Source organism: Barbatula barbatula (assembly GCF_947034865.1).
Source record: "Barbatula barbatula genome assembly, chromosome: 1".
In the NCBI taxonomy this organism is placed as follows: Eukaryota; Metazoa; Chordata; class Actinopteri; order Cypriniformes; family Nemacheilidae; genus Barbatula; species Barbatula barbatula.
This window is the reverse complement of record NC_136766.1, coordinates 164,616-173,802: the sequence shown is the minus strand read 5'-3', so window position 1 is coordinate 173,802 and position 9,187 is coordinate 164,616.

Here is a 9,187-nt window from a genome sequence, read left to right as displayed (position 1 = left end):
GATCTAACTAGTGCAGCCTAGATCTTTGAAATATATATATTATGATAGTGTAGTGTATGCAAGATTAAAAAGATGCGTCTTTAGTCTAGATTTAAACTGACAGAGTGTGTCTGCCTCCCGGACAGTGCAGGGAAGACTGTTCCAAAGTTTAGGCGCTAGATAGGAAAATGATCTGCCGCCTGCACTTGATTTTGAAATTCTAGGTATTACCAACTGACAAGACGCCTGAGAGCGTAGTGCACGTGATGGACTATAATACGTGAGAAGTTCACTCAAGTAGTGAGGAGCTAAACCATGCAAGGCTTTATAGGTAATAAGCAAGATTTTAAAGTTTATGTGATGCTTTATAGATAACCAGTGCAAGGTTGACAGAACCGGGCTAATATGCTCATACTTTTTTGTACGCGTAAGAACTCGAGCTGCCGCGTTTTGGACCAGTTGGAGTTTTTGTAATAGGCCTGCAGGGCAACCACCTAATAGTGCATTACAGTAATCTAGTCTTAATGTCGTAAAGGCATGTATAAGCTTCTCTGCATCTGATGGTGACAGCATATGACGTAGTTTAGATATATTTTTACGATGGAAAAACACACTTTTACTGTTGTTTTTGTTTTACTGTTGGCGACCTGGTTCTCAAATGACAGAGTACTATCGAATATAAAACCAAGATTCTTAGCTGAAGATGAGGGTTTTATGGAACATCCATCAATAGTTAAGCAGTATTCTTGGTTGTTACGTAGGGTGGTTTTCGGTCCGATAAGTAACACTTCAGTTTTGTCCGAGTTCAGTAATAAAAAATTGCTACTCATCCACTTTTTTATATCGACTATGCATTCCACTATTCGATGGAATTGCTGTGTTTCATGAGGCTTCGAGGAAATGTAAAGTTGCGTATCATCAGCATAACAGTGAAAGCTTACTCCATGTCACTTTATTATATCTCCTAGAGGTAGCATGTTAAGATCTGGAGTTATCACAATAGAAAGATGTTTGCTCTTTCGCATTAGTTGTATTGTGTGGCGCTCATGTTTGTCATAAAGACTCATTAATGTCAAATGTTATGTACTGACTGCCCTTAGAATTCTTGATGTAAGAGCTTGTGCTTCATCAGAACTAAATTAAATACATTTTTGGAGCGTCTCTCAGAAAACACATGGCGAAATAAAAAAGTCTAGAGCATGGCTAGTTAACTGGTCTAGAGTTTTTTTTTGCTCATGAATACGCTTTTATCTGATGAATTCATTGTGTTCAATAATTCATTATGGAAGCCTTCATTATGTAGAAAACAGTATGTGCGTTCTGTATAATCATTTGATTAATAAATTCAAGCACTTTTTAAATGTCAGAAGACTGAAAGTTAAGAATCTGTCTCATCTGTTTTAGGAAGGTAAATGAGAGGTTGTCCGGCTGTGTTCTGTATCTTAACACATCGCTAACAGAGCCGATGATCTGTCTCATGTAAAGCCACATGCACATCTACAGTACACCATCATACTCTATGACAATACACGTGAAAGACCACATTCCACAGTCTGATGAACTATATGAGCCAAAGTCTCTTTCTTTAGAGTTTTATCAAATCTTTTGAATTCGCTGAAATCAAGAACACATCTGGTGTCGGATCTCACTTACTGATGATTCAGCCAACTTCATACATGCAAATGTTTCTTTCTTTCTCTCTGTCCCAATACAAACACACGCATATGCAAGAACACAGGTCAATCTCTCTCTCATACATCCGTCAGTCTCACTGGCACTGCTACATGCTGAAATTCCCTACTATCTCTTGCTCTCGCTATTTTCACATCTTCAGAGGCTGCTCACATGTGATCAAACACTGAAATCTGGTCTTCACATTTTCAAAACTCTTCACACAGTCTGCATTACCAACATGAATGTCTCGTCTAAACAGTTCATCTCACTACCAAAACTCACCCAGACCAACAAAACACTTCATATACGTCTCAAAATAAAGCCGTCGCAACTCAACAATTCTCATTCAGAAAACATACATTTCATCCATAACACACTGACCTAAAAAATACTTACAACAGGGAGCACTACAGAAACTATGGAATTTTATTTTTGAAGTTTGAATGAATCAGCATTTTACATAGAATAACCACTTTACACTTTATTGAATGTACTATAAAAATGTTTTTTCTGAAATGCTGCAATTGAATTTTTTGAATATAGTACAAACAATTACAGTCAAAATGTGATCAAATATGTGGGGGAATCCTGAAATCCCAGTGTACCAGGTTATTTTCTCAGGAATGTTTATAGGTCCACATGAAAAAAGGGAATGAGATGAGACATATTGCATGACACTTCCTGAGCTTTAAATCTGGTTATAGTCAAAACTGTATTAGTCAGATCAATATACAAGAATAAACATAAATGATTTTTGATTTTACTGTTTAGATCCAAACAGCATGTTTTCTATGTGTACATTACATTTCAAATTTAAATGTAAACTAGAATATCGCCATCTGCACACCTGTTGTTGCTTTTCTTTTATGATGTTGCAGGGCGTTCCAAATGAGGGAATACTATCAGTGAAGTCCACTTCAACAGAACAGAGAGTAGGGAGCAGTCAACACCGTGTACACAGTGTGCATGTGTGTGTGCGTGCATGAGTGTGTGTGTGTGTTGAAGGCATGACAGACTGCCTGCCCTTTCAGGTGAGATGAGTGTGTGGTCACATTGGTCTCTCTCTCTCTGGTGACAATACAGCTCATCCTGTTATTCTACACAATAAAACATAACTTCATCACATTCTCCTGCACTATAAGCTGTACTGAATATAAACTAATGTCATTACCAGAGCTTGAATCTTCAAACAAACACAGAAAAACCCCTCAATCTGCAGGTAAATGCTTTTTGCCCTCAATCGGGAGGAGGAGAATTCACTGTTTTAACAAAGAAAAAAGTGAACGCATGAATTAAATCAAGTTGGCTGAGTTGGAACAGCCCTGTACTCGACGTTCCTGGGAGAGGGAGAAAATTGGTGAGCACTTATCTTCATGTGAAAGCGTGTGTGTGATATTAGGGAGCTGCGGGGGCTTTTCAACAAAAGCGTCTGTCGCTCGTTTTTCCTCACGTTGAAGAAAAAAATTGGGTCTGAAATTTCACATTTGCAAAGCGAAGGAGAGAGGAAGGCCATTAGAAAGTGACGAACACAATCTTGCCGACTGAAATATGCGTGTATGAAATATGAAATACTCCCACAGCGGACGTGACAGTCCTGGAAGAGTTTTAATATTTTCCAGATCTTATGCTGCAGAGCTGGAGGAGTTGATTAAAAAATCTCATACTCATTACACAAAGAGTCTGATACAGCACATCCCAACCGATCTATAAGGTCTCTACACGATTCATGTATTTGCACACCACACATAAGAACACATGAATAACAGGTCCATTATTTGATAGACTGTGTATACGTGCGTGTGTGTGTGCAGTTGTTTGTGTAATAAACCTCGGGCCGGATGAGACACTGTTTGCACTCTGATTCCTGTCATTTTCTCAAGGTTAAGCCCATCAGCTGATCTCAGTTCAGTTTTGTAGCCAAGCTCACCCTCAGGACACTGAAAGCCCATATAAAGCCTTCACGTAGTGCTCGCCGTTTCATTTGTGCACACTGCGTGCAGATTCTCAGAACGTGTCGAGCGTTTAGTGTTGATGGTGAGTTATTCTCGCACAACTACGGCAAACCTCCTCCTCCATATTAAACCTTATTAAAAGATTAATTTCAGGCCTGTACAGCAAAGCGTGGCTTGCCGCTCCATTAGCACACAGACACACTCTAATAGGCTAATAACACTGTTAACACGCTTCTCTGGAGACGGCACGCATTTCTAACTGTTAGCACAACGCATTAGCAGGCATTTTTTACTTCACAGTAACTGTCATCTCATAAAATAATGAACAGCACCACTCTTTTTGCACACACTAACCACTTCTTGCAGAATCTTTTGAAGCAACTTCTCATAAAACTGAAAAGCATCTTAGTACAGCGTCTGTAAATTCATTCCATTCAAATTTCCATATTATTAACTGTTGGTCTGATGGATGTTTGTGGCCGTTGAGTTGCATTTTTAACACCATGTCTTCGGTCAAAGAAGTTAAGCTTTAAGAAATGCATTTTGATTCGACTGTTCTGTATAATGCTCTGTGTGCAATTTTGTTTGCTTGTTGTTATTACAAAACACTCTCTAGTTTTTGTAATAATGGTAAAAATAGTTATCCAGGGACATTTGAACTACTCAAAATGATGAGTTATAGAGAATTTACAGTGTGTCAGATTTATGTTATGTAAAATCAAAGCAAATCTGTTGTGATTGCTGTAAATCCAGTCAGGCAGCCGGAGGGTCAGCCACATGTCTTCTCTCTCAGGACCCATATCCACCTATTTTGAGATATGGACCCGGTCAGTAGAGCAAAAATAAATGATTGGAAAAAATAAACTAAATGTTTAATTGTTTTTGCAAAAGGATAACTTGATTTGAAATACTGAATTGAATTGAATATCTTTATTGTCATTGTACAAGTGCAAGGATATTGAAGAAAAGCAATTTTTATTTAAATAAGTAATAATAATAATTCACAATTACATTCACATTTCTACCAGTCATAACACGTTCCCCTCTTATTGCACAGTAAGTGTCCTGTATATAATCACTAAATATTTAAATCTTTGTTGTGTTCAGTGCAGTTATGGCTCTGGGGTAGAAACTATTTTTTTGTCTATTAGTCCGAGTTTTCAGCAGTTCAAAGTGAGTGTGTCTGGGGTGAGATGGATCTCTGAGAATATTATTTGCCTTCTTGAGACAGTGGGAACTATACCGATCTTCCAGGGAGGGGAGGGGACATCCGATAATCTTTTGTATGTTGTCGACCCTCTGGAGCACCTTCCTCTCTGCGACAGTGCAGATGGAAAACCCCACACAGATGCAATATGTGAGGATGCTCTCTATGGAGCAGCGGTAGAAGGACACCACCAGTTCCTGTGCAAGTTGATTGTTCCCTAGAATTTTCAAAAAGTAAAGTCTCTGATGTGCCTTCTTGATGGTAGCAGTGGTGTTGGTGCTCCAGGTCAGGTCTTTGTCGAAGGCCCAGGAATCGGAAGTTAGAGGTCCTCTCCACACGGTCCCCATTGATGAACAGGGGCTGAATATCAGTTTTCTTTCTCAAAAATCAGTTCCTTGGTCTTGGTAATGTTCAGAGCCAGGTTTTTATCTAAACACAACATTGACAATTGCTCCACCTCATCCCGGTATGCAGACTTGTCTCCCCCAGAGATGAGCCCCACCACGGTGGTATCATCAGCAAACTTGATAATGGTTTTGCTGGATTGGGTGCAGTCATGGGTGTAGAGGGTGTAAAGAAGGGGACTCTGCACACAGCCCTGGGGAGAGCCGGTGCTGAGGCTAAGGCATGAGGAGTAGTGGTGGCCTACCTTCACCTTCTGCGAGCGTTCGGACAGAAAGTCCTTAATCCACAGGCAGATAGTGTGAGATATTCCCAGGTCTAACAGTTTGGTCACCAGTCTGTAAGGGAGGATGGTGTTAAATGCCGAACTAAAGGTGCAGGTGACATAGAGCCGAGAGGAGAGCTCTGGCGATGGCGTCCTCTATGGACCTGTTGGCTCTGTAGGCGAACTGGTAAGGATCGAAACTGGGTTGAAACTATATAGGTTTATATAAACCAGCTTCTCAAAATACTTCATAATGATAGGTGTGAGTGCAACTGCACGGTAGTCATTCAGACTCAGTGTTCTTTTTCGGGATTGGGATGATCGTGAAGGTTTATAGGCAGAATGGAACGACAGCCTGAGAGAGGCACTGGTTAAAGATCTTGGTTAAGACCCCTGCCAGCTGGCCAGCTGGCCCGCACAGTCCCTCACCACCTGTCCCGAGACACCATCAGGACCCGTAGCTTTCCTCAGGTTCATGGTCCTAATCGTGCACCTCACATCATACTCCACCAACATGAGGATGTGGCTGCTGTGGGCTGGTGGATGTGTTTTAGCAGTCCCCTTTGGCTCCTCCTCGAAAGGGCGAAGAAGTGGTTCAGCTCCTCTGCCAGTGAGGTGTCACTGTCGGTGGCCGAGTGGTTGCTGGGTCTGTAGTTGGTTATGTGCTGGACCCCCTTCCACACCTGCCTGGGCTTGTTACTCTAGAAGCAGTCCTCGATCCACCTCCTCTGGGCAGCCTTGTCATCCCTGATCCCTCTCTTCAGGCCAGCTTTAGCAGCACTATACAGCGCCCGATTGCCCGACCTGAAGGCTATGTTCCTTTCCCTAAGCAGGCGCAGTACCTTTTTTATAGTTTTATTTAATTAACAATGCATATAGGAATTTATAGTATGTCTGATTTTTGACCTGTGTTTTGACTTGCATAAACTTGTATGTTTTGCTTATAGTCAATGTTTGCTTGTACAGCTTCTTTATAATAATGAAAGTTGTAAAAAGCGTTATATAAATAAAGCTGACTTGACTTGACTTTTCTGTCATCCAGGGCTTCGTGTTGGGATAGACCCGGATATATTTGTCCACAGTGACAGTGTCTGTGCAGTGCTTGATTAATCCAAAGACCGCTGCTGTGCACTGCTCCAGGTTCTGGTGTTCAAAAATCCCCCAGTCTGTTGACTCAAAGCAGTCCTGCAGCTGTTGGGAAGCACCTTCAGGCCAGGTTTTTACAATTTTGGTTATGGTAGGAGTTCTTTTCCTGAGGGGGGTATATGCTGGAATTAAGTACACTGACATATGGTCTGACAGGCCAAGATGTGGTAGTGGTTTGGCCCTAAAGCCCAACCTAATGGTAGAATAGACCTTGTCCAGTGTATTTGCTCCCCAGGTAGCACACTTAACGTCCTGGTGAAGTTAAGGGAGCACTGCCTTTAAATTTGCATGGTTAAAATCCATTTGTCCTTAGCCTGGCTAACGCGCCCGCCCTACAGCCTCGCTTCTGATTCCTCTGCTGACGCCGCCTAGCCCTCCTTCCGGCGGGGATGATAATCCACGGAGAGCCGGGGCTTCTGGATATATCCACCGGGATGTCATAGGAGCGAAGAAACTAGGCTGTTATAGCCTGCTTGCTGAGTAATCCTATTTGTAGCAGATCTTGCCAGCTGTAAATGTTGCTTGCCCCGCAAGATGTTATCCAGACGAGTAGCCATTCACAAAAATAACTGAAATAACTGAAAAAAAGCAGAGAAAGGGAGTGCTCTGAGCTGCTGCGTCTATGCGCGCCACCATTTTTTTGGCCTATTGAATACTATTGAAATACTATTGATACTATTGAAATACTATGAAATGTTAGTGAATGCTATGTGCACTCTTAAAAGCTTTAAATTAAGCAACACTCTGTAGTCTTACACCACTTCTGTCTGTAATTAATACATTAATGACTCCAACAATATCGTGTCTTGTATCTGAATTGGAGTTGTGATGTGAACTCCGCTATTCTCCTTCATTTACAATTATTTTTAAATGTTACAACTTAGTTATCGTGTATCGTTATAGTATGAAAGTCCATTAAAGCTGGGTATATCTCTCTGTTTACTATTACAATAATTAAAAAGCAATTTTTTCATATTAATCACCAAAGCTGTACTCCACCAGGTTTTTCAGACTGGCACATAATATCGGCGTTATGATTAGGCAGATCAGGTCTGTGTTGGGCTGCTGTGTTTCATCAGATGAGAATCATTGTTAGGCCTTTGCTTCTACTAATGCAAGAGTTTGGAAACATTAGATGGGTGTACGATGTTCTATGCATTTCAAGTTTATATTTACTGTTGTTTTACTGTCAAATATAATGATATGAGTATGTTTATGCTGTGCTGTTTTTTTAATCTTAAAAACTAGATTGCAGGAGTGTGAAACAAGAGCTGTGAGGAATGCAGGAGCTGAGTTTAAGATAACGAGTGTGTGTGTGTGTGTGTGTGCGAAAGAATGTTCCTGTCGGCCAGGCTGTTTTCAAATGATGTGTTGCAGAGAACCAACAGTTTGCGGGGAAATGGAGTCAGATTAACGTGTCCCGAGGTGATTGGTTCCAGAGGAATGAACGCCTGCCCCAAGGAAGGGGAGGAGCCTGAACAGAGAATCGACGTCACATATATTATAAATATCTGTAAACCGGAAGTTTGTTTTTAGTTGTTAACTCATATGTTGAGAAGCAACCCCAGCTGGAAAGAAGCTTTTACATCTGATAATAAATTTTACTTAAACTTTTTGGGAAAAACTGTCTCTTCGACTTTCTTCAAATTTTGAACATGCAGGACTGAAGTGAAAAGTCCGTCACATTTCAGCTGGTAAAGTAAAGAGTAAATGATTCAAAGGAGCAGGTTACTCTAGACATTGATTGCACTACTTATAGGGCTTAATGATATTTACTTTTAATAATTTACTTTTTATTGAATTCCCAATGAGTTGTAGACAGGTCCTGTAAACTGGTTTGTGTGGTCTGAGTCTGTGTGAAACAAATTCGCCGCTCCACCTTAACTCACTACTCCAGTTCTACATCCCCTGCCGTCATCTTTTGCCTGAAAATGAACAACGCCTGGTTGATCCATCGCATTCAATCTCTTGCAAAAACCTTTTCTCATTCGGTTCCCCCGTGGTGGAATGAATTGTCAGCCTCTTTAAAAAAACAGCTCATAACCCACCTGTTCCACATTTATCTGACTGACTGTCTGTATAAAAGTTAAAATATTGTCGTTCATTCTCTCCTATGCTATCTCCTGCTTTACTCCTTCTACTAGAATGGCCTTGTAAACTAATCCTACTGTTAAGCGTTTTGACAAATTGTTTATATGCTCTCTTACTTGTAGGTCGCTTTGAATAAAAAAGTCTGCCAAATGAATACATGTAAATGTCTTTTTTAATAAAAAAAGTTTATTAAAAAGACAACAATGGTGAGTAGTTATTATTAGAACATTCTAGAGCCATTACTTGATCTGCCATTGTATTTGACCATATTCAGCCAGATAGACATTTGTCCATAAAATACCAGAAAGAAACTTCATCAAATTCAGTGTGTAAATGTGACTGTTTCTATTTCCTGATATTCATATGAATGTGAAGAGTGGTGTCATTAATATTCTCGACTCATATATACACAAGAAACAGCTCCAACACAACTAAAGCGTTCACACAGCAAGTGATTGAAACGCTTACCAC